Source organism: Pelodiscus sinensis, chromosome 6, assembly GCF_049634645.1.
Source record: "Pelodiscus sinensis isolate JC-2024 chromosome 6, ASM4963464v1, whole genome shotgun sequence".
NCBI lineage: Eukaryota > Metazoa > Chordata > Testudines > Trionychidae > Pelodiscus > Pelodiscus sinensis.
Genome location: NC_134716.1, coordinates 56,650,324 through 56,677,378, shown reverse-complemented (window position 1 = coordinate 56,677,378; position 27,055 = coordinate 56,650,324). Strand labels below are relative to the sequence as shown.

At 39.6% G+C, this 27,055-nt stretch overlaps 1 long non-coding RNA gene across 4 annotated transcripts in view; it reads right to left on the bottom strand.

The window, feature by feature from the left end:
• LOC142829876 (uncharacterized) overlaps nucleotides 1-27,055 on the bottom strand; it is a 105,955-nt gene that overhangs the window by 59,481 nt on the left and 19,419 nt on the right. For 2 of the 4 annotated variants that reach the window (XR_012904760.1, XR_012904757.1), the window contains exon 1: nucleotides 1,403-1,529. This is a non-coding gene — a long non-coding RNA (uncharacterized LOC142829876). Of the gene's footprint in view, nucleotides 1-1,402; nucleotides 1,530-1,636; nucleotides 1,772-27,055 lie in introns of those variants that run through there. The other 2 variants (XR_012904759.1, XR_012904758.1) reach the window with 2 other exon arrangements.

The window sequence follows — 27,055 nt, the reverse complement described above, 5'->3', positions numbered from 1 at the left end:
TCTTGCATGAAACAAGTACAGAAACCGAAAGAATATAAAAATATCTGGTGACATCTGAAACACCCTGAGCTTCTCTTTCATAATCTCTTCTTATAAAGTATTTGAGAGAGGCTCTGTTCCTGCTAAAGTATTGGGGCATCATTATTCTTTTCATTTGGGCTGGTGTAAATCAATGTTATAACTAACACTATAAAACTGGAATCAGATAGGGCTGAAGTTGCCCCAACATGGCGTATGCCAAGTGCAACAAAAAGACAGCTCTGTTCTAGCATTTCCAATAGGTAACACTGTTGTGTTTTATACAATTGTGACTTGATCATTTGAAAAGCAAAATGACTGAGCAGTTAGAACTTATGTGTGAATGTTGTAAGATTTTTAAAAAGTCTTTTGGTGATCAGTTTTGAACTATAAATAGTCACTAGCTGTTTTGTAATGAATTCACGATTATAAAGTCACCAAAGAGCCTTGACAATTTCAATCTCTCCCCACTCCCACTGAAGATTTAACTGCAGAAAGCTGCAACAGGTGCACATTACAACTATAGCTTACAAAATGTATAGCACACTTGCTATTGTGCTATGAAATCCAGTGCTTAAATAACAACAGACTACAATGGTCAGAATAAATAGGAAGGAAGATTAAGAGGTGTGCCAGCATCTGTAAGAAAAGGGAGACAGAGAGAACAGAAGGAGTGAAGTAGGGCTAAAAAAGACAAAAGAAATGGTAAGAAACACTGAATGGCAAATGAGGGAAATCATGAATAGGTACAGGACAGGATATTGTGGGGGAACAGGACGGGAGAATGTGATGGCATTTAGCTAGCCAATTTGATTATACCCGTAACCTCTCTCCTAACATATGGCCTTAACATTTTTAGCTACAGTGTATATAGTTTCTCTCTCTCTCTCTCTCTCATATCTGACATTTCATTCAGTGTTCCATCACTGCCAGTTACAATAATCACATTGTAATATGTTCCCTTTAGTAGTTCATGCAATGGAGTACATTGTAATTGAAACAAAGCAAAAGTACAGTAGTTCATATCTTCCTATGTGATGGAAGGTAACTTAAGTTTGCCTTCCTGACTGTTTAACACAGGTTGTTATACACTCACAATAACAGGTAATGCATTTACTCTCATTTAGCTCAATTTAAAGCTTTCTTTAAACAGTTTGAAAATGCTTAAGTGCATGATACTACATGAAATAGCGCTAGAGCCATAAGAGAAAATGAGTTAAGTGTCCAACTAAAGTGTGTGTGCTTGTTGGAATGCCAGTGTTGCAGAAAAAAGCCTGACCTTTCTGCTACTTTCCCCCCAACAAGCAAGCTATCAAAAGCAATATTAAAGAATAACAAAAGGACTAAAAGTTGAAGAGGATCCCTGCAGTGTTTTACTACTCACCAGTTTGCCCGTGTACTGGCTTCTTTCCAATATCCACATTTCACAGTCTATTGTCACATGGTGAGAAGAGCTTCTGAACTTTCAGACAGCTATGGTGAACAAAATGGACACAGTTCTGCAGTTGAACCTAACAGGATTCAATTTTCCTTTGCAGAGTTTGGTACCTATGATATTTTAAAGGATTTCAGAATGTGGCTCTCTCACTCTGTTATCAGGCATTCCATGAAAACCTACCTTTTCAGATGTTAAGATTCATAACTGTAAAATCTTGACAAATACCACATTCTGTGTATACACTAGAAATTTAATCCAGGTCTCATCTCAGGGGATTTTGATTTTTTTCATCTGTTTTTTTTAAATAGATGAAAGCGGAGGAAATTATCTAACACTAGCCAAATTTTTCTTTACTACTCAGACTTATTAGAGAGTCTGTTTTTAGGTTTTGATCAACGGCAGACTGGTATGCCTTCAGGAACAATTGGCTCTTTGATCCTCAAAGCAGTTTATAGCATCTTTCTGTGTTTTGTCTTGGCCTGAATCCATTATAAATAAAACTTGGTCTGTATCCAAATATTTTTATTTACATTTATTGGCTCACAATAGGAACAATAAGATTTATTGCAAGCAGAATTCCTTGCTAAGATTGTTACAGAGAGGTTGAAATATCTGTCAGCCGTGACAGTTTGTTAAACTGGTATCATGTTTATCTGTGTGTAATCTTTGCCATCTTTTGGCTTGCTTTAAAAATCAGGATTTTTTTGGCAGATTTAAATTTTTTTTCTAGTTAACTGCTGATTTTGCTGCCTAATCTTGAAAACATTATACATAAGTAAGTAATCTTACTCATGCAAATAACTCCCTTGAAGAACAATACCTATTGATTTATTTGCATGAGTAAATGTTTGCAGGAGTGATCCCTTTAGCTTTTTATAATTGATTCCTCCCCCTCACAATAAAAAAGTCAATAGTATACCCCACACTTCCAGTAAAAATGCAACCATGCTAAAAAGAAAGCAAAATACTCAAAGATTCTATAGCAAGTGTAATGAAGATACTGTACCTGGTTTGAGGCTGATTACTGTTTAATATTTCCATAGAGAGAACATTGATATGTGAGTTGCAATTTTATATGAGTTCAGAGTGCACTGATATACCCTCTCAGTATTTTTTTTATTTACACAGGACTAGAGACTACCTAATCTGCCTTTTAGAAGCATGGATGGTTGAGGATTGGTAGGACTTCTAGTGTACCAGGAAGAATTCTGGATGACTTAGCCAGATCTGATCGAATATAGGGGTCCAATAACCTCTCTACCACCCAACCCCCCACCTCCATGTGCTTTGTTATCTCCATGTGCCAGCAAGTAAGTCTGCCTTTCTATTATGACAGTTCTATTCTGGACCTGAGAAATGCTTCTAAAAAAAGATGTTGGATTGGATATATTTCTGCAAAATATTTGTTTCAATGACCTGGCATTTTTTTGACCGAAAAACATGTATCCTACCCTCATACTGCCCATATTCACCATTTCAGACATCCAGTATTTGCAGGGACTCAAGGAGAGAGTAAGGACTGTTTCCCAGCAGAATTCTGAATGGCCTCTCTCTGAGGCACAAACTTTTGAGTATGGGAATACCATAGAGCAATGTTTCTTAGCCTCTCCAGAGTGATTTGTCTTGCATATGTCCTGTTTCACCTCACTTTAAAAGTACTTGCTTAAAAAATCCAATATTAAAATACAAAAGTGTCTCAGCATATTATTACTGAAAAATAATTTACTTTCTAATTTCTACTTTCTAAGCTACTATATACTTGAGATAATTAGTGTTATCAGTCTGACCATCTGTGAGTCTGTCTGTTCAAGAACTCCTCCTAAATGACAAGAGCTAGGATTACCAAATTTGGTATGTAGCTTCCTCTTATAACTTAAAGCAAGATAAGGGTTTGGTTATGCCAGGATAATGGGATTTGCCTAGAAGAGGGGTGGGGCAGAGGGAGTGCTGGTTCTGGGACAGAATTGTGACCAGGGGAAAGGAGTACAGAGGGTTTGGGTGATGACCTGGGGCAAGTAATTGGGGGTGGGTGCCAGAGACAGGATCTGGCTGGGAGGCACTTACCTATATGGTTGCCAGATGGTTTAACCAAAAATACCCATCCCCCCCAAAAAAGCACAGGGAACAAAATTATGTTGAGGGGAAAAAAAGGGGGGGAGACTAAAGTTGTTGATCAAAAAATAAAATAAAATAAAAAATCAGCATGGCCCCTTTAAGAAGAAGCTTTTTTTGCTGGTGGCCATTTTGTTTTTCTGTTCCAGCGATAACACAAGCCCCTGTGGAACCACGTAAGCAGCGGGGTGAGAGGAGGGGTGTTCGGAGGGCCTGGCAGGGGATCCAGGGGCTGGGCCTGTCGTAGGGTTGCCAGATGTCTGGTATTTTTGCCTCCTGGCAGGGGAAAAAACCCAGAAAATATTGGCCATTTTAGGTGTCCAGTATTTTCTAATTGTTTTACCAGACAGGAGGTGAGAATACCGGACTGTCCAGGTCAATTCTGGACACCTGGCAACCCTACTTACCTATGTGGCTCCCAGCCAGCAGTCCTGCAGAAACTGGCCAATGGGAGCTGAGAGATTTTTCTGGTGGGTGGGACAGAACACAAAGCCTCCTTCCTCACTCCCAGCATAGAGCAGCCACATTTAAAGCAGCATCAGGTGTGCTGTGCTCTGTGAAGCAGCTGTGGGCCGGATCGGGTGTTTTTTCTCTGATTTTCAGAATCATAGACATTAAGGTCAGAAAGGATCATTGTGACCACTTAGTCCCATCTCCTGCATGACTGAAATAGACTCCTCACCTCTGGCTGAACTACTGAAGACCTCAAATCATGGTTTAAATACTTCATGTTACAGAGAATTCATTGGTTACACTATTTTAAATCTGTAAGTGACCCGGGCCCTACACTTCAGAGGAAGGTGAATAAAACCGTAGGAGTCTCTGTCAATCTGACCTGAGAGAGAATTCCATTCTGACCTTGAGCATGTGGCCAAGATACCTGGCAGTTACCTGGGAAAGTATTGATTGCCATAATTCAGAGCCCTCCCATCTAGTGTCCTGTCTCTACCCATTGGGGCTTTTTGCTACTGACAGTAGCCAGTGGACCATATGCCACTGTAGGCAGTCTCATCCTGCCATCCCTTCCATAAACTTATCAAGCTAAGTCTTGAAGCTAGTTAGGCTTTTTGGTCCCCACTGCTCTTCTTGGAAGGACCGTGACAGAACTTCACTCCTATGGTGGTTAAAACCTTTGCCTAATTTCGAGCCTACATTTACTAATGGATTGTTGAATCTAGTTTCAGCTTTCAGACCTCCTCATTTTCTTCATCTAGTGATTGTAACCTATGTCCCCCAAGACCCTCTTGCTTCTGGATTTGATATCTTTTTACAACAAGCTCTTTTATTTGTAATTTCACTTCAAACTAGCACTTTCCAGCTGATATTAAGCGGCAGATAAAAGTGCAGTGAAGTTTAGTCATTATTGAAAATCCATTTTGCATGTTTGTTTTTAGTTCTCTGGTTTCTTTATCAGGAACTATTATTATTAACATAATAACCGTTAAAATGTTCGATGCTGGACAGACATAGGGAGAGACAGTGGTCAGGACAAAGACCTGAATGTACCCTGTTAGTTCCATTTTTAAAAATTGTTCTTTATGGGGGATGAGGTGGATGAGGAAGTTTGTCAGGAGGGTTTCTTGAAGAAAAGAAGTAGTGAAAGAGGAAACTGAAAGGGAATAAAGAGAGGATGCAGGGAAGACAGAGTCAGGGCCGGATTAAGGGGGGTGCTAGCCGGGCAGCTGCCCGGGATGCCAACCTATGGGGGGCACCTGATTGAAGTGGTAAGGGGCGCCGCATCAGGTGTCCCCCATAGATTGCTGCCCAGGGGCAGGGCCGCGACACCCCATACACGTCAATCAGGTGCCGCGTGCCCGGGGCGGGGCTGCGCATGCACTGTGCGCCCGCTGCCTGGGGCTCAAGAAGGGCTCGGGCAGGCCCTGGAGAGAGTGCTAAGGGAGTCAGGCTAACAGAGGAGGGCTGGAGGAGATTGGTGCAAACAGTCATGCAGTTGATGCTAAAGAAAGTGCAGCTTGAATACACGGGACAGTGCAGAGGCTGCGGACATACTAGCCTGCATTGCACTGAATAGTGTCCAGTTAAGGAAAACTTGACACAAGTCTTGGATTAATTGTGAATACTTGGCTTGTCCTACATTTCTAAATGGGTGGGTTAGATCTCCTCAACTGAAATTCAGACTTTAAAAAAATCAATTTGTGCGATTTCATTATATTTGATATAAAGAAAACATTTGTCAAATAAAATATTCGAAAAATCTTTTTATGGTTGCAATAGATTTTTAATTAAGAAATTGGGAGGCCTACTGGTTTTGAGCTATATTAAAATATAACCCCAAGGATCACAGTCTATTATGTACCAGCATGTACTATTTGTCATTCATTCTGACATACAAAGTATTATATTTGTTTGAACTGCACTTAGCTCTGGTTGCCTAGTATTGTTTATTCAATGGGATAATTTCATACTTTGGATTGATGTGTGTAAATTTGTGAAAGCTTGCATCCCATGATAGCTGCTTTGTTAACTTAGACTAGTATGTGCAGCCTTAAATTCTATTCTCAGGAGGCTCTCCCTTTCTGCTTTGGCACTCCTGTTATTCTTCACACCATTACTTCTGCCCCCTGGGCACCATAGAAGTGGGGTAAGTGCTCAGCTGATGATGATTTATGTTACTTGGCCTTCACTCTCTTCCAGAGAACAGCCTTAACAAGTGATGGTGAGAAGAAACTTTTATGTGATGCTATAGATACTCTTTCTTGAAGGTGATTATTCACCACAGTCAGTAAATTTCAGGACTACAAAGAATAGAGGGCAGTGGTATTTATTCAGAAATTATGAAAACAATGGAGGAGGGAAATGTAAAACACCAAATGGCTAAAACTGTTTGGGGAGAGTGGCTCCATGGCGCTCTCTTTTCTTTCCCCCAAATCCCAGAAGACAGCCAGCAGCTAAAGATTCCCATTAATCAGGAAGGCCAGAAGATTAGGTGCTAGCCCAACAGTGAAATATGATGGATTAGGATGGTGGAGAGGCAGGTAGGTAAAGAGGCAAAGGGAGCATAGAAGGAGTAATCTAAGTTCAAAAATATGGTTACAAGAAAGGAGCAGCCACAGTAATGTACCTACTAGGTCTACTTCTACACTTCAGGCTTCTTGCTCAAGAACTGTTTTACACAAGAGTTCTTGCGCAAGAGCATGTCCATACTGCCATGTGCTTTGGCGCAAGATCATTCATGGCAGTGCAAACGCTCTCTTGTGCAAGAAAGCTCTGATGGCCATTTTAGCCATGGGGGTTTCTTGCACAAGAAACGCCTGTTGCCCATCCAAACTGCCTTCTTGCACAAGAGCTCTTGCGTAAGAGGGCTTATTCCCGTGGTCCGCAACCCGGTGCCCGCGGGCACCATGGTGCCTGCCGGGCTCTTTACATGCGCCCGCAGAGCAATCTGGGCTGGCCCTGCCCCTGGGCGTGCGGCAGGTGCCAGCCCCGGGTGCATGGCCGGTCCCGGCCCCAGGTGCGCCGCGTGTGCCGGTGCCGACCCTGACCCCGACCCCCGCCCCCGGGTGCCCCGGCTCCGGCCTTGGCCCCGCCCGCCCTTGCCAGCTCTGGCGCTGGCCTTGGCCCCGCCCCTGGGGGCGCTGCGCATGCCCTGGCTCCGGACTTGGCCCCGCCCCCGGGCACGCGGCGCTTACGGGGTGCGCCGGCCCCGGGCGCATGGCTATGGGGGGGCCCCGCCCCCGGGCGCGTGGCTATGGGGGGGGCCCCGCCCCCGGGCATGCGGCTGGGGGAGGCCGCCCCCGGGCGGGCAAGTGTCCCCGCCCCCTGGTGCCCAGCGGGCGAACGGCCACGCCCCCTGGCGCTCAACAACCTGAAAAGGTTGGGGACCACTGGCTTATTCCTTGTGGGGGGAGGAATAACTCTTGCACAAGAAGTCCTCTGTTCCGATGCTTTACTGTAAATTTACTTGCGCAAGAATGTGCGTGCAGGGTAGACGCTTCGCAAGTTTTTGCACAAGAACAGCCATTCTTGCATGAGAAGCCTGCAGTGTAGACATAGCCTAGATGAACAGCTTTGGTCAAACAGGCTGAAATTCTCCAAATTTTGCTGAACTATTACTTTTGTCATATACTACTGGATTTGTGCAGAATTAACTGTAGCACGTGTTGTTTATGGGAAATCAGGGCTCTCAGGAGGAGACAGAATATTGTAGCTATTTTTAAATAAGTGTTGAGCAATTGAAGAGTTATAATAAAAATACACATTAACCACATTTTTCAACTTACTCAGGGAGACTTTCTTGAAAGTATAATACTAAACTGCTTTTTCTCCTGACAGAAATTTATTTAACTGGCCATATTCTATAAATGTGACCTGTAATTGCTTTCTGAAAAATTAACTAATTGTGGGTTATTTTATGATGTCTGTACAAATTGCAACCTATTATAAACTGTTCTGCAGGGTTAACATATAGTAGACATTAGCCAAATCATTTGTATTCTAATTTACAAAAATCATGCTATGGTAACCTTCGTGGTGCTATGAGTTAAAATTGCTAACGTTTTTAAGGTACAGTGGGTTTAGTGGGTTTTATTCACACTGTTCATTGCTTTACAATGTTATTTTATTATAGCTCCATGATGGCAAACTCAATGTATACCTGTCATTTTGGCTGATGAATTAACAAAACATTAAGCATTCTTGTCAAGGAGAAACTTGCAAATCTTGGAAAAAATAACTGCAAAATACATATTTTTATCTGGTCACCTCTTTTCTCTGAACTTACCAAAAATGCTACTGAATTTCTCTGAACCTACCAAGGATGCTACTGAAACAGCCATCTTGCTGTCCTTTAAGCCCAAACAAACTTACTGACAAAAATATCTAAATGTCATGCTATCCTTTGTTCTCATTTTCTCTAAGAACAGAAATTAATCAACATAACTTGGTGTTTTTAATCTGTTATGTGATTCTTTATTACTTATAGTTTTAAATCATGACTCCCCAAAAGATGCACGTTTAAAAGTGATGTTATTTTCTTGTTGGAGTAACTTAAATTATCATTATACTGCTAATTACATAGAATAAAGGGATTTACATAGACTCCTACCTCAACAAATCACAAAAACCTTTTCTTTCCTAGTCTCTTTCCCCCACCTCCTTCCAGTGAAATTCTGCCAACCCTTCACAGAAGCCCATGCAAACGGATATGGATATGTCTACATTGCATTCCTTCTTCGAGAGAGGAATGAAAATTCAGACAAATGAAAATGCAAATGAAGCGCAGATTTGAATTTCCTGCGCTTCATTTGCATAATTGCATCCAACCACTTTTCCAAAACAGAGTATTTCGAAGACAAAAAGGAGTTATTTTGAAAAGAAACCCTTCCTTTGAAATAACCCTTAAACATTAAGGAGTAAGGGTTATTTGAAGGAAGGGTTTCTTTTCAAAATAAACCCGTTTTGTCTTCGAAATACGCTGTATTTCGAAAAGAAACCCTTCCTTCAAAATAACCCTTACTCCTTAATGTTTAAGAGTTATTTCGAAGGAAGGGTTTCTTTTCAAATAACCTTGTTTTTTTCTCGAAATACACTATTTTGGAAAAGAGGCCAGCTGCCATTATGCAAATGAAGCACGGGAAATTCAAAACTGTGCTTCATTTGCAGTTTCATTTATCTGCATTTTCATTCCTCTCTTGAAGGAGGAATGCAATGTAGACATATCCTATGTCTTGAAGTATTCCCAGAAGGGCAATTGGCCTATTTGACCAATGGCAAAGCTTGTTCTAGAGCCCTCCTGCAAAAGGTGCTCTGCCACTAGGCCCTCAGGTGTTAAATAGAGGATACTATGATGATGATTTTATGATGACATAAAGAGGCAGTTTCTCAGGTAGGAAGGTCTCAAGCCAGTCCTGCAAGTGACAGGAGTCTATTTCATGGTAGGAGGCCCTGAGTTCAAGCCTCCATATTACCATGAGATTCTAAATAGCCATGATATGCATTGTAGTGATAACTCTGAAGGTCTAAATGACTGAGGATTTTTTCAGTATATTGCATATCAATAGGGCTGCTAAAGGGTTACAGTTTCAAGCAAAACTCTCCTATATGTCCATAAATACATTCCATGTTCTGATGTATTTTTTCGTATATTGGCATGAAATACTTTCAATGAAACTGAAGGGCAAAACTGATAAATGGAAATATATCTAACATATTGCATAATTTAGCCTTTTGGAATTCACTACTACACTATATCAATTAATAAAACCATTTAGCAGGTGAAAAACGAATATACATTTTACACAAAGTTGCATAGTATAGTTCATTCTATTTTTAATTTAAAGATCAAACATCTCCTTTTGAAAATGGGGTAGAATTATAAAGTAAATAATAAAATAACATTTAACAGAAGGATCAGATATTTAGGTGACATCAATTGGCACACTCAATGGATCTGTGGTGATATACATCAGCTGAAGATTTGTCCCTTCACATTTTAAATACATTGCCTGTAAATAATGAATAAAGCAACCTCCATTATCTGGCTGCTCTTCAAGCTATCCTATCTGTGGGTGTTCAGAAAAAAGTGGTTCTTCAGAGGTCTGAAGTAAGAGCAAATAGAAGCAATTTGGGGAGGGAATTCCAAAGGTAGGTTATTTTATTAAGCCCTAGTGAGAGGAAAAGCGTAAACAAGTTAGAACAGATGATTGTTGTGTACAGTAGTAGATTTGCATATAAAATAAACTAGGAATCATAGGTACCAAACTTTTCATTGTATTAGGAGTGCCAATTTGGATATAAAAGTTGAGTTCATTTATAATTATGCTTGCAGTCACATCTTTATTTTTTTTCTTTGTGAAAAGTTATCTGGATAAGATGCTACCTATTGCTAGAAGTCTGTGGGTATTCACAGAAAAGGGAATGTGGTATTACCAATTAGCACAGACTTTTTTCTGATGTGTTTTTGTGGAAGATGGTGAATAAAGGAAAATATTCATGTGATTAAAAGTAGATGATTTTAATTGATTTAGAAGACTTTTTGTACTCTTATTCAAGTATGTAAGCTTTTCAGTTGAAAAAATATTCTTGTAAACATACATTTTGTAAATAAATGTTCTTGCTCCTGTTTACTCAGGAAGTACTTTTATGCCCATGTTGGAAACCTCCATTTTATTATTTGCACAATAGATTTGCTGAACAATTACAAATATTCTTGGATCATACGTGAACAGAAGAGGGGATTCTGCCTGTTTATCTACTTATGTCATCCTACAAAGTAGGAAAAAATAATGATTTGACTTCAGTAACTGTGTATTGCTAGCTATTCACACCATGAAGAATACTTGTAGTGTGACAAACAAACCATAGACTAAATTTGTTCACACACTGTTATGGTTGAAAAATTGTGAATAATGCTGAAAGTAACACAGCTATGAGCTGTTCATGGGACTTTTGAGAATGAGCAGAAGGCAACATTAGCTGGATAAAATATTGACTAATTCAGCTGTCTCAAACTACATACATGAAAGTGTGATCTGAGGACATCTCAGAAACATTGAAACACAAGAATGGTTCCTGATGCAAAGAGATTAATATATTGAGCAACAAGTCTGTTGAGTCTGTTGTAATACTTTGTTCATTGTCAGTACAGCCAAGAATAGGGTGAGTGAACTATGTTGATTAAAATCATAGCTGTCTCCCACTCATTACGGGTATGTTTACTCTGCATTCCTCTTTCGAGAGAGGAATGCAAATGCAGCTGAGCGAAATTGCAAACGAAGCACGGATTTGAATTTCTCACGCTTCATTTGCATAATCGAGTCTGGGCATTATTTCGAAATACCCTATTTTGAAAAAAGAAATGCAGTCTAGACACGGTTATTTCAAAAGAAAACCCTTTTTTCAAAATTACCCTTAAACCTCATTTTATAAGGAGTAAGGGTAATTTCGAAAGAAGGGTTTTCTTTCAAAACAACCGCATCTAGACAGCGTTTCTTTTTTCGAAATAGGGTATTTCAAAATAGTGCCCAGATGCAATTATTCAAATGAAGCGAGGGAACTTCAAATCCACACTTAATTTTCAATTTCACTCAGTTGCATTTGCATTCCTCTCTTGAAAGAGGAATGCAGTGTAGACATACCCTAACACTGCAGTTTGTTGAAAACAGACTGGGTGCAGTATACCAGTATTTGGTGGTGGTGGTCTCCTTCTAGTGAAAAATAACAAAACATTTTTATGTTGACATTCTGGATGAAACATTATGTGGGAAATACCCGCTTGTGATATTTACAGTGCTGAAAAGGAGAAGCATAACAGCTAGAGTCTGAAGCAAAATGATGAAGACAGAGAAGTCATCTAGTCAGAGAGAAGGAGGAAGAGAGATGGCAAAAACAAATAAAAAGGGACAACGAAGTTTCTAGACAGAGGAACCTAGACAAAAAGGACTGCCAGCCTCAACTCCAGGCTGTGTTCTCAGAGAAGCCACAGCTCTGTAGAAGGTCAAGGTGGGGGCTGGAAGTTGTGCTCCTCTCAGCAGGGAAAGAAGCAGAATTCCCAGCCCTGTTTAGACACAGCAGCTCTGTGGAGGGGAGGGGTCAGGGAGTTCTGCTTCTTTCCCTGCTGGATGGGGCAAAATCTGAAAAATGAATGTATTATGTATACCCAACAACTTGACCTATTTGCTTTAATCTGAAATAACCTCCAGTGCTGTCTTCAAAGTGCAAATATGACTACCATGCAATTAAAAGCTTTATTTCTGCAAATTTACTTGATGTGCTATATAATATATACAAGTTGTTTACCATCTCTAAACTGGTATCAAAACTTGATATATATTCTCTGGGATATGGACTGAAATTTCTCACCTGTTTATTATATAGTGTTTCTTCATTCAAATTAGATTCTTTTGGCAGGAAAGTAACTGGACTTTAAAAGGCAGCTTGAGCATGCAAGTTCTGGGCAGTTCAGCTCCTCTTTATCATGTCTGAAAATAGCAATATATCTTCATATTGATTTGTATAACCTGAGAAAATAATTAGTTCATTCTCTTTCTTTCAGGCCTAGAACTGAGGAAAATTCACCCTTTTGAGCTATGTGATTCAAGGAGAGATACATGGCTCTTGACTTTGTTGTGTTTTTGCAGAACTAGCTCTTTTGCTGTATCTTTGCAATTTGCCCCTCTACTACTAGGAAAGAAGCTGACCACTTATTTTTCTTTTAGAGAGCCTTAGGCTTTGAAGAGAAATGTTTATATAGCCTACTGTCGATAACTCCTAGGGGAAAAAAAACTTTGTATCAAGAAAGTAGATCCTAACAAAAATACACACTACGATCTAAAGAGCTCATATGTTAGAATCGTATTTTGTTTCTTATTAGATGCAATTGCTGATACACACGTTTTGTGTGATCTGATTCTGTGAATGTACTTAGCTTGATAATGAATCATTTCCCATCTTTGGCATACTGTATTCTCTGCTGAAATGGAAACAAAACAAAAAAATTCCTTACAGCTTGTGACATTATTGGGTCATAATATAACTTTATAGGTCATTGTTGCAACCACTGTTCCACATTTTCCAGAAATCTTGTATCAGTGCTATCGAGTGAGAAATGGTGAACTGGAGCCAGTGGGAGCTATGAGGCTCTGTGGTTGTGGAGTCTTATAAACAAAGCAGGGCAGCCTGTTAGTGGCTTTCCCAAAGTGGGCCACAGGCCCACACTGGTCTAAACAATATGCCTTGAATGGACACTCTCTGCAGTGTTCCCAAGAATACCCTTTTTTTACACAGATGCAGATAAAAATGTGATGAAGCCAAATTTAAGCCCACATGTGATATAAAATTAGGAAAATGAGTTGAATACTAGATAGCTCCACCCAATCCTATTTGTTCTTATCCAAACTTAATAAAAATGGTCTGAAGCATATGTGGAAATAAATAGTTTCGCTACTCTGCGGTAGATGCTGGTATGGGAGCTGTCAGACCCCAGAATAAATATGAAATTTGGATAAATAGCAATAGTCCTCAAATCTATAGATGACAAGTACTACATGCGGCTGCAGATATGATTAAAACTGAAGTTTTGCACGTGCCAGAAAATGAACAAAAGACCCCAACCCCATCCTCCCCCTAAAAAAACCCAACCAAAGAGGGATACATTTACAATAAAATTTAGTAAATCTCATTAGAGGATAAGAAATAGTACAGTCTTAGAAAAAGACAGGAGAAATATTCAGAGTTTTGCAATCCCTCCAGGCTTTTTGACATGACTTGCTTTTGTAACATGTGAAAACTGTAGTGTACTCCTTGGTGCTTGAGCTCAAGAGTACAAAACAAGATAGCCACCATCAAAGTAGGTCAGAAGCCTGCAATGGTGATCCTAAGCCCTGATGAGCCGCAGTAGCAAGCTTTGGATCCAAGCTATCATAGGTGAAAATCTTAAACTTTGTCACTTAAGACCTGACTAAAAGAGAAGAAATTGAGAACCCTTCAGAAAACAACGTGGACCCACTGGATCTATCCTGTTCAGCAACTCTATTTTCTTTACATGTGTTCCCTTTTAAGGACCTGCTTCTCCAACAGTGCTGGGAAGAAACCTTTGTACAACATGAATACAGAGGAAGAGAGGGATGAATATGCTCAAGTGAGCATGGAAGAGTCCAACATAGTTACAATTTGCATTTTAACCACTCTTAACTCTCTCTCTTTCTCAACTTACATGCACACAAGTTTCAAGAACGTTATCCTTCTATGTTATCAGTTACAGTAATTTGACAAGCAGTTGTCTATTTCTTTCCTACTGAAAGAAGTACAGGCAGTCCCTGGGTTACATGGATCCGACTTACATCGGATCCCTACTTACAAATGGGGTGAGGCAACCCCGCACTAGCTGCTTCCCCCCAGCAGACCAGGGAGATGCGGAGCGGCTTTTCTCAGCAGATACCTCAGCTTGAGAATAAAGGACTGAGGGAAGTGAGGTGTGGGAGAATAAAACTGAGCTTTGGAGAAATGTTTGGCTAGAGTTTCCCCTACAATATGTACCAGTTCCGACTTACATACAAATTCGACTTAAGAACAAACCTACAGTCCCTATCTTGTACGTAACCCGGGGACTGCCTGTATTGTAAAGGCATGTACAATAAAGCCTTAAAACAAAGCCTTTTTTATATGATTGCTTTTATAAAGAGTGTGTGTATATGTATACATATAATATAACTCTATGCTATTAACAATAAACATGCATCTTTAGAGGTCTTTATACTATGTCTATATCGAGATATTGAACACAAATCAATAGACAAAGGATAATATATTAACAGTTCTGAGTCACTGAATACTGATATAAATCCTGCTCCGGAACCTCTGTGTGAGCTAAAGTCTTTTGTTCTTTGTGGGTCCTACTGACTTCCAGTGTAGCTGACCAGAGGTGCAAGTGGTACTTCCATTTGGAGGCCATTTCCGGATTAGGGCCTCAAACTTCAAGACCTTGATTTTTCAGACTGCCACAATGCTTGTCTCAGTTGCCCACTGTTTCTGCGGGGGTGGGGCTTTATAAATCATTTTGATGTTGTTCTTAAGAGGATTGTATTTTGTGGTTTGTGATAGCCGTACTATATCTCTGTATTTTCAGAATCCATATTCAGATTCAACTGAATTTTCTGCCTTTCTTGAAGAATTTTAATGGTAAAGGTTTGTCCTTTGAGAGAAAATTATCTTGAAGGGAAATACTCTTCTGTATTTATACCTTCTGCCAGTTGTGCTTCCTTTAATTATTTGTCCTTTTCCTTCTTGGTATAACACAGAACTATCATGAAAAACTGATAATCTGTGTCCTTCACAGGAAAAATACTAAGTTTTTCTAACAGTTCTTTTAATTAAGAATTCTGCATCATGATGTGTAATTTCTGGTGTGGGATATTTCCCATTGGAACTCTGAGGTCTATCCTCCTTAATAGTGCTCACTATTAATCCATTTATGTTAGTCATAATTAATATTTTGAAAGTTTAGTGCCAAGGCCATTGCTATTTGCCTTACCCTCTATTTTGTTTGTCTAAAATGGTTTTCTCCAATATGTTTAACCAGAAGGTTTGCATTGACATTTTGCAATGACTCTTGTTTTCTTTCATATGAATTATTTTTTTAAGATGGGCATTGACATTTATGTTTGTATAGAACCATAGGATAGAAATACTTTCTCATTTGTTATGGCTGAACTTCCAAAGTGATGTCACTATTTTGATAATAGTGGGGGAAAGACACATTTATTTTGATTAAACAGAGTTTGTATGTGAAGGTCAAATTCTAAACAAATGCGATTTAAATTTGCAGTGTGTGTTGTTTCATTGCAATATACTGAAACAAATAGTACTGGGCATTTTGCCTTGATGTTCTTAGCCATTGCTCAAGTAACAGGGAAATAAATATCTGCTTAATAAATGGTACCAGAGTCTTTAGACTATTCCTATATTGTCATGGGATTTTTTCTGATTCTTGGCCTTTGCAATATTTTCCCCACACTATGAAAATATTTATTCCCTCCAGTAAGAATGCTGTTTACCTTGCTCATTTTTTTTTAAAAAAGAGCTAGAGGCAGAAAACTTTTCTTAATTTATCTTCTTAGGCAAATGTTAAAACGTGTCAAAAATTTTCACAGGGAAACATTCCTGTTTTAAAGAATGTATTAAAATGTCAAACTCTAGGGGAGATGGAAGCTGTCTGAAGTGTCTGAATGAACATCTGATTAGCATTTGCACATTAGCATTGCTGTTGTTCAACTGAGGAGCCTAAAAAAGGTGAATTGAATTAATTTGGAATTTGGCAGGAATTCTAATAGGTGAAGGTAAAACATCCAAATAATTGAGTAAATTTGAAGTGTATACAGGCATTTACTGAAATAAAGAAAGGAACATTTTGGCTTATGAAAATGCTTGGGGAGGCTAGGCTAAATCAGTTCCAAGCAAACACACCAGTTTCTATTTGTGAAGTGGAACTTACAGAATTTACAAATATAAAGGAAATATATTCTTATTAGGTTTTAACGGCAAAACTTAGTTTGCAAATTTATTTTTTTTGCATTATGAAGTCTACTCTAATCTGTTGAAAAAATTTAAGGTTCTAGATGGAATGAGTTCAAATGGTTTGAGTTACTTTCCTTCATGCATAGACAATGAATTGCAGTATCTGTGGTTATTTAAAGTCTTTGAGTGCATTCACAGACAAGAACAAGAATGGAAACTATTTCATTTTTAACAGAATAGCCCCCCCCCCACACAAGGGCCTGACAGTATAATTACTCTAGTTTATACACCATAAATTGTGAACAACTCAGTTTTCCCCTCACTTTCACGTTATAGATCTAATTAGGAATAGACAGACTACTTAGTGTACACATAAATACGATATATGATGAGACACGGTGTTGATTTTAGCAGGGTTTATAAAATTGCATAGATTAAGAAAGCAATTTATTTATCTAATAAAGAGTCTGAACTGTAAAATGAATTGAGCCCATATGAACAGAAGGAATTTATTTACCTAAACACTATAATTATTTTATAACTGAGAGATACCATCAAAGCATGAGATTAGTGACATACTTGCGCTTCATGATTTTTGGAAGAGCTCTTGTTCCTTAGAGATTTGCGGAGATTATTTGTTTATTTAGAATATAATAATTTTCAAAGCACCAATACTGGAATTTTATCAAGTGCCCAACAGGTGTCATCCACAAGAAGTATTTTTTGTAACTAAATTCCTTTTCCTCTTGGTATTGGTTAAAAAACCTTAGGTATTATTCAGCGAACTAGTGGTTTGGCCAAAATTAGAACCCACTGGAAACTAGTTTGTTTGGCCCTAATACTAACACTGTTTAATGGAAATTAAAATATCACTTTCAAATGGCAATCAAACTCTTTTTCCCTGAGGGGATTCATCCCCTCCCCCCCAAAGAACAGCAATAAATGATTCCATTTGTCAGGGTATCTTTAAATTCTGTTGGGAGTCTCTGGCTGTATGCACTAACACAGTATATCTTCTAGTTGTTGTTCTGTGTTCCTGGTCAGCAACACCCACTTCTAGCCATGCGTGCACATGATAGCAGAAGGAAGTGTGCCTACTTTGTGCTGCTATTTCAGAGTTGGACTCGCTTGTGGTGGGCCTCTGTGAAAATCATTCCTGGCTTTATGAAGCCCTCCAAAGGGAGGCTGGTAATGAAAAGCACTTAACGGACCATTAATGACAGCAACACTGCTAGAGTTTAATAATTTAAAGTAATTTTTAAAGATATTTTTCATCTTATCACCATCCACTAGTATCAGCGTGTTCCTATCATTTAGCAATGGGACCTGTCAGATATGAAAGCACTTTACAAGGACTCCACAGTTAATCCTAAAACCTCCTTTGACTGAATTTACAGTAATGGATGGACGTTGTCAGCGAATCAGATAGCTGTCACTCTCCCAGCCACAGTTGTTTTGACAGTTCTAAATGCTCATTTGATTTTTTTTTCATGTGTAGAAGAAAAGATAATGACGAGGTTATGTGATAACAGCTGCTTGTCTTCCTTCTCTGTCATGTCAGTGAAAGATGATAATGAACTTTTCCCAAGCTATGTATTCATTTATTTTTGCTAATCTGCTAAACCAAGAATACCAGGTAGATCCTCAGCTGTGCATGAGCAAAGTTCAGTGCAGCTGAGGATAAGGAATACCAAACTGGGATTAAGATGGCCACATTTCTAACTCTTGGTGTCCGCTCTCCATTAGTCTGGTCCCTGGAATAATAGTCATTAAGGATGATTCCAGAAGATGGGAATCACTGAAAAACTCCTTCTCCCCCTTTGCCTAATCTTGTCCCACATCAAGGGAGATGGAATTACTGATGCTGATTTGCTCTAGGATCCTTTCTACATCTATGTACAGTATCCTCTTCCCCACACACAGTGGGACTCCTCAGCTGGCTATGTAAACTCAGATTCTCTGCTTTGCATAGTTACACTGGACTGAAGTTTGAAGTCTACCAAAAAGACAGACAAAGCTCAATAATGCTAATGATTATTCCCAGTAATTTTTTGCCTTTAAATAGTTTGTTAGCTCTCTAATGGTGATCACCACTTTCTGAGTTTTAAAAGTGAGCCAGATCAGCCATGTCTTTAAATACCCAGGCCCGACTGCAGGAATTTCTCTCTCTCTGTGTGTCAGGGGATGCATGTATGCACACTTCTTTGGTAAATGTGGGCTGGGTTTTATTTTCAAATAATTTTCATTTAAATTAAAAATGGTCCCTTGTTTTCCAGTTGTGCCTAAAAACTAATTTTTTTAAAAAATACAAATTTATATTAATACAAGGAAATCAGCCCAGTAGCAGTGAAATTGTCTGTATACAGCTGTTTCCAAATACTGTAAACTGACAGCAGTGGAAAGCTAATGCATACGTTCGTCTACTGTGGCTTTATATTGGTGTTCTAACTGGTAGCCATTTTTGCAATGAAAAGAGCAACAGTCTGCTACTAAGCAGAGCTAATTGCCGGTGCCTGTGAGACACCCAGCAAGGCCCAATTACAGCCCAATTATATCCTATATCTGGGGTGCCCAAGATGTCAATTGTGGTCTACTGGTTGATCGCAAGCAGTCAGCTAGTGGATCACAAAGCAGATCAGTGGCTCATGAATCAGCACTGGGAGGGTGGGGGTGTGGCAGCCTGGCCTGAGCCATGGGAGGGGCTGGTGTCGCTGCCCCACTCCTGCCACAGTGGCCCAGCCTCGCTTCTGGGGAAGTGGAGGAAAATCAGCCCCAGCCTTCCCTCGGCTAGCTGGAGCATGGGGGAGGGAAGCTGGGGCAACTTAGAGTACCACAGAGAGGTGTGCATTCACACCCTTTCCACCCTCCCTGCATACAGGCCTGATATCTAGGCCTCTGACAGGGTCACTGGCCTTGTAAGGGTGGAGATGTCTAACCCCACCTGCAACACACTTTCTGCCTCCTCAAGTAAAGGAAATGTCCAAAGGCAGATTATGGGGTTAAATTGATGGAGATAAGACAGACGCTTGTGAAAGTGAACTCCAGGAAAGAAGCTCTGGGAACTGCTGCTCAATAGAGAGCAGGAAGAGACTCAAGGGAGCCCAGCCCAGCCCAGCCCAGCCCAGCCCAGCCGAACCTAAGGAGTGAAGACAGACTGTCAGGAATAAGAGGCTGGGCTCAGTTTGAAAGTGGGTTGAAGACCCTTTGTGTGTTTTGGACTGAACACTGCAAAATAGATGGATTTTTCCTTAGTGACTTAGCTGGAGGGACAAATCAGTGCAGTAAGCCACACTAGCAATTGAATTAGGTTAGGAGATCAGGTGAACCAAACTGAGGGAAGAGAAACTGAGGCAGTAGCTAGCCTGAGGCCAGACTAATTATGTAGTGCTGCTACAGCTTGCATGTTTTATATAGATAGTAAATGAAGTCATTTGAATCCAACTATATCTGTATAGTTTCTTTCTATACTTATTGTGTAACGAGAAAAGACAAAAGGAGGCCTTTTACTATTATAAACACTAAAAAGATTGGTTTGGATAACTATTGTTATCCACTTTGAATTGATAAACAGTTATTCAGCTTCATTGTACTTCTTTTAATAGGCACCCCGAATGTTGAACCTTAATCTTAAATATTATTCTACTCAGAAAAGTGACTACATAAAAAAGACACTGTATGCAACAGAGTTATTCCTTTTGTGAATTCAGAAACATGACTGACAGTAGTTAAAAACAAGATTTACTGCTTTCCCCCCGCTCTGGTTAGCAAAGAGGAGCCAACACAGTTGAGAGACAATGAGCTAGGTTGTAGTCCATCTGAGGTATCATCAACAAATTAGTGTTTATTGGTTCCAATCAGTTATGCCTATGTGAGTCCATTTAAAGGACAGAGTTAGTGAGGTAGGATACCCAGAACTGAAGAAGAACTCTGTGGCTATGTCTAGACTATGGAGTTTTTCTGGGATACCGGAGGTACCCTGGAAAAACTCTGCCACGTCCAGGGAATACATCTGCTCTTCCGCTTTTTTTTTCCAGAAGAGCAGACGCTCTCTTTTGGAAGCCCTGTCTTCCTCCTCCCATGAGGAACAAAGGAAAGAGGAGGCTTTTCCAAAATTTGGCCCAGTGTAGATGGACCAAATTTTGGAAAAACCTCTTACAAAAAAAACTATTGAAAAAAGGTACACAAGTTGTGGAGCGCAATTTGCGTTCCTTTTTCCAATAGATCACTGTAGCCTAGATGTGGCCTGATAACTTCAAAATCTCTCTCTCTCCCTCCAGTAAAAGTTGTTACCTCATCAAACTTGTCTCTAATACCCTAAAACCAATATGGATACAAAACATTGGATGTGCAGACCCACGGAAGGCAGTAAGGATATAGATTTATCAGTGAAGGCATAGCTCACATGTGCTAGGGTTACCTAGGTCCTAGCAATGCTTATGGCCTAGTTTAGGCTGCATTACTGGTGGTTATATTTTAGGTGGATTGAAATCCGCTTCACTGTGGCTGCCCAATTTGAATCTTTAGAGATAGGAGTTAGAAAAAATCTTTTTACTTGTGAACTTGAGCATATTTGCTATGGGAATCAAAACGAGCATGACTGCCAGTATGGAATCCCACACTGAATAATTAGCATCACCTTTCAGAATAGAAGAACACGCTACAGCATTTCAGAGTAGTGTTATGGTGCTGCTGTTTATGATGGGTGAAATTAGATTATTTTCCCTGGCTTAGTGGAAAAAATATTCCCTCTTTATGTATGATATATTATTTACCTTTGTAGCCACTTCAGACTTAAAGCTTTGGTCTTTTGCTTTTTACAACTGCAATATTTGGCAATTTATTGAATAGATTTAACTGAAATTAAGATGATTATCCTAGGGAAATCCAAGTCTCACTTATGTGACAAAGACCTGATGACTTGTTCAGTCTTTCCCTTTGTGTTACATTCAAAAATATTTAATGATGGGTTGTATATGCACCCAAAGTTCATCATGCTTGTTAGTCATCACATGTTGAAAATTCTCTGAATGTCTGTTTTGGGGCTAATGAATATGAAAAATGAACATTGACTTTTAAGCATAAGTATAGAAAATCTGTATGCTGGTTCCATCAAGCACTATTCCTGTGAACAGCCTAAGATGAAAGATAAACCAGTTGAAAGTCTTTGAGGACAAATGAGAAAAAAACAGTGTTGATGTCATGACAGGGACCTACTATACACCACCAACTCAGGAGGAGTAGGTGTAAGAAGCATTTCTAGGATAAATAACAAAAATATGCAAAGCACAAGACCTGTCTGTAACGGGGAACTTTAAGTACTCAGACACCTACTGAGAAAGTTATATAGCAAATCATAAAATCACCAACCAATTATTAGACTGCATTGGGGACAACTTCTCATTTTAGAAGGAGGAGGAAGTAATCAGAGGGACAGCCATTTTAGATTTGATTCTGATGAAGAGGGAGGAATCTGAAGGTTGCAGGCAATTTGGGTGGAAGTGATCATGTACTAATGGATTTCATGATGCTAAGGAAAAGAAGGAATGAGAGCATCAGAATAAAGATAATGAACTTCAAAAAAGCAGAGCTTAACAAACCCACAGAATTGGTATGTAAGGTCCCATGGGAAGAAAATCTAAGAGAAAAAGGACTTTAAGAGAGATGGCAGTTTCTCAGAGACAATATGTAAGACATAACAGCAAACTCAGTTGATGAGAAGGAAAGATAGGAAGAATAATTGAGGCCATTATGTTTCTTCAGGATCTTTCTAATGACCTGAAAATCAAAAAGGCAGCCTACAAAATGTGGAAAATTACATAAATTGCTAAGGACAAATACAAAAGAACAGCATCAGTCATGAAGGGACAGCATCAGAAAGGGAAAGCACAAAATGATTTACAGCTATAAAAAAACACACAAGGCAATAAGTTCTATTCATGTCTTAGAAGCAAGAGACAGATAAAGGTCAATGTAGGTCCACTGTTTAGCACAGAAGGGCAACGTCTGGACTGGCATGATTTTCCGCAAATGCTTTTAACGGAAAAGTTTTCCGTTAAAAGCGTTTGTGGAAAAGAGTGTCTAGATTGTCACAGACGCTTTTCCGTAAAAGCACTTTTTGCGGAAAAGCATCCGTGCCAATCTAGAAGCACTTTTCCGCAAAAAAGCCCCGATTGCCATTTTCGCGATTGGGGCTTTTTTGCGCAAAACAAATCTGAGCTGTCTACACTAGCCCTTTTGCACAAAAGGACTTTTGCCCGAACGGGAGCAGCATAGTATTTCCGCAAGAAGCACTGATTTCTTACATGAGATCGTCAGTGTTCTTGCGGAAATTCAAGCAGCCAGTGTAGACAGCTGGCAAGTTTTTCCACAAAAGCAGCTGCTTTTGCAGAAAAACTTGCCAGTCTAGACACAGCCAAGGAGAACTAATAACTGATGAGATCAAGAAGACCAAGGTGTTTAAGGCCTATCTTGCTTCAGTCTTTACTAAAAGGATAAATTGTGGTCAGATATTTAACACAATATTAACAACAAAGGGAAGGAGCACAAGCAAGAATAGTGAAAGAATTGGTTAAGGAATAAGGATGAAATTAATTCTAGGCACTTAAGGAATTAGCTGAAGCTATATTGGAATGATTAGTAGTGATTTCCAAGAGCTCATGGAGGATGGGTGTGCTCCCCAGAAACTGGAGAAAACTGCTATATTTGCCCATCTTGAAAAAGGAGAACAAAGGGGGCCCAGGCCAATTATAGATGTCAGCCTAACTTCCATACTTAGAAACATACTGGGAAATTGTTAAAAAATCATTTTGTAAACTTCTATAGGTCAGAAGGGTGTAAGTAATAACTAACATGGATTTGTCAAGAATGAATCATGCCAAACTAACCTAATTTCCTTATTTGACTGTGTTACTGATGTAATGCTAATGGCTGAAGCTATAGATGTCACATCTTGATTTTTAGTTTAAATTATTTTTGACAAAGTCCCATATGACAGTCTCATAGACAAACTAGGGATATGAGGGCTAAATAAAGTTACATTAAGGTATACACACAGGTGGTTGAAAAATCTTCTGGTTCTTCTGGGTCTGGTATGATTTAATATTTTCATTAATGATTTGGATAATGGAGCAGATAGCATGCTTACAAACTTTGCAAATGATACCATATTGGGAGATGTTCTCCAAAGTGATAGCAGCATGATTAGAGTCCAAAACCACCTTGACAAATTGGAGCATACATCTGAAACTCAACCAGATGAAATTCAATAAAGACAAGTATAAAACTTTTAATTTAGGAAGGAAAAATCAAAGGCACAACTACAAAGTGGGGAATAAAGTGGTGCTAGCTGCTGAAGAGGATTGAAGGTTATAATGCACCACAAACTGAATATTAGTCAAAAGTCTGAAATAGTTGTGAAAACTGCTAATATCATTCCTATGTGTATTACCATGGTGTATGAGAGACAGGTGGTAATTGTCCTCTTCTGTTTGGCATTTGTGAAATCTCAGTTGGAGTACTGCATCCAGTTGTTGGTGCCAAGCTTTAAGGTAGATGTGCATAAATTGGGAGTTCAGAACAGAGCAACTAAAATGATAAAAGGTTTTGAAAACCTGACATTTGAGCAAAACCTATTTGGCAATTTTCTGTTTTGGGGACTGGAAAAAATAGTTTTTGGCATTTAAGAATTTTTTTTTCTCTATTTAAAAACAGTTCTAGCACATCACAACTGGAAATTTGGTGTCTGTCACAGATGTGTGCTTTGGTGAGCCAGAGAAAATACATTTTTATTTGGTTGATGTGACAGGGTGTTTGCCCTGCACTGGCCCTTTAAGGGGCTGAGACTAGAGAATAGAGTGAAGCCCAGATGAGGCAGCTTGGCTAAGGAGGGCCCAGCTGGGGGAATATAAAGAGGAATTCCTGGAAGGAGGTGGGAGAGATTTGATTGCTGCTCTGGCTGGAGAGTAGTAGGGACCTGACTACCAGGAAAGTGAGAGGCTTCCTGGAAATAGAGCAGGGCTGGGGGAGGCTTTGGCCAAGTAAGCCCTAGGCTGTAAGGCCTGAAGCCTCGGGGCCTGCTAGAGGCAGCTACCAGTAGGCAGAGGCAGTAGGTCCACACATCCTTTGCCAGTGATGAGTGGCCAGTACAGATTTCAGTCTTTCCCAGGGGCAGGGGCTAGAGGAAGACTAGCAGGGGGTCACAGAGGCAAGGGAGGGTGCAGGGAACTGGGTGTTCCCTGGGAGAAAGAACTGGGGGTCCTGGGGAATAGGGAGGACCTTGAAGTGGAGTATGCAGAAGAGTAATAACACCCTCCGCTCCCCAGAAGGGGGTGTGCAGAGACTGGAGTGGGCACTGCCAGAGGGCAGTGTCCTGAAGAGGACGCTGTGTGGATGGGAGAACGTGAGGAGACACCAACCTGGAGGAAGTGCTTACCGAAACAGCCAACTAATTCCCCAAGTCATTCAGCTGAGGGTGCCTTGCTGGTGAGTTGACCTCATTACAGTTATATAGTTTATGGTTTAAAATATTTTTTACAAATGTGAACTGATTTTTCTTAAAACTGTTATCTAGTGACTATCTTCTGGATTATAAACTAGATATAATTCTCATTCAACATATAATCTCTCAATATTATTTTGGCTCTAGGATTGCATTTCTAAAATGTCAGTTTAGGTGTGTGTGTGTGTGTCGAGTACTGTCTCCAAAAGTGTGTGTAGGGAATTGATGTTGATACATTCAGGGCACTAGCTATAAATTATCATGGAAAGAAAGGAAAAATACTTTCTAAAATTGTGCTATACAGCCCAGAGCTGAAGCTGTATACATACATAATAGGGCAGAGTCAGTGGTACTTAACTGAGTTTTCAGACTTCAAAAGAAACTTTTGTTCTATTAGGGACTGCAGATTTGGCTATTCTTACCTGGGTGTTGGCCCTTTCCCACCCTCCCTCATCCACAGACACACAAACTTCTCATGCAAATTTAGGGTTGGTTTTTACCTGGGATAGCTGACTTGGCTCGAGGACATGCATTAGAGCCCTGGCTCCACCTTCCCTCAGGCTGGTCACTCATGCACTTTTCAGTGAGGACTAAATCCCACAATTGTTGATGGTCTTCCAGTAATCTCTCATGATCCTTCCCATCCTGTTGTGTTCCCAGAAGTGCAAACAAGTTCTCCCACAGTTCCTAAGCATCATAGAACAGCTCAGCTGACTGCAGCACAAAAGACTCCTGGGAGCGTAATCTCCTGGTTCTAGCAACACACACTGGTGAGCACTGCACTAGCAAGGACACAGTATCTTAGATAGGGCTTTGCAGTGTGACTGACTGCGTTCACACCTGCCCTCAGCTACCTTGGGTACTCAGACCTAAGTGCTGCTTACCTGGGCTAACTCCACAGTGAAATGTAACCTGATAGAGGATAAACTTAAAAATATGGCTTAGATTTATACCCATATCTTAGGGATTCAGCTTCATGTACAAAACTTACATGCATTTATAAAAACTGGGCAGTACACAATTTGTGTGTAAATAAAATTGTACCCAGTAGCATATAAGTAAAATTTTTGAATACAGTTTTGGAAGCTTGTTTAAAATGTTGGCAGCAGATATATGAAGGAAGATATTTAATTCTACAGGGTAAAAAGGAAGTTCTTTTAAATGGGAGTAATTGTAAAATTTTTCGTTCATGTTTTTTCCTGAAAATACTTTCATAGAGCAACTATGTTGGTAAACCAGTGCCTAATTACAGTTTCTTTCATTACTGAAAGGGTGTGTGTGGAACCAACTCACATCCCACAACAATTCTGATCATTTTAGCAATGGTAATCACCAAATTCAACATAGTTGATTTGGGAGAGTCAACTTGGCATATGTGGAAAAGTAAAAAGAAATCAACTTGTTTACATTTTTATTCTCTCAGGGCAAATAATGTCTGAATAATTATAGGCTCTATTCTCCCCTATTCCTGGAGTCTTACGTCAATGTCATATACCAGCTATATACTATTAAATATACTAGTGGCTGCTGAAGATCAAATCCCTTCTTTATTCAACCACTTGTATGACAAATGTGTTTGATAGCTGTGTATCATAATTAGCTATTTGCTGATCAGGTAACATTCTTAGTTGAGAAGCACAAAATAGTACACCTATTGCTGATTAAAATATGCTGCAGGCCTTCTATAGGTGAGTCTTTCAGAGACAGACAGCTGTCAGAATCAGTCTGCTTTATTCAGTGCTGTAAATGGAAACTGTGTGTCTGAATGGTAACTGTCTTCTCTATGATATTTTGGGGACATAGTCCATCAGTATGAATGTATGCCTTTTTGATTCAGTTCCTTTTCTTACAGTTTGGAAGTACAGTTAATTGTAAGTGGAGTAAGAAGTAGAGTAGGAATTCTTCTGAAAGTTGTATTTATTAATCTTTCTACATTTATTTATGGTAGTACACTAAAACTCGGTGCCACATGCTTACACAGTGCTTTTTACTATTTTAACAGCCACCGCAGTACACTC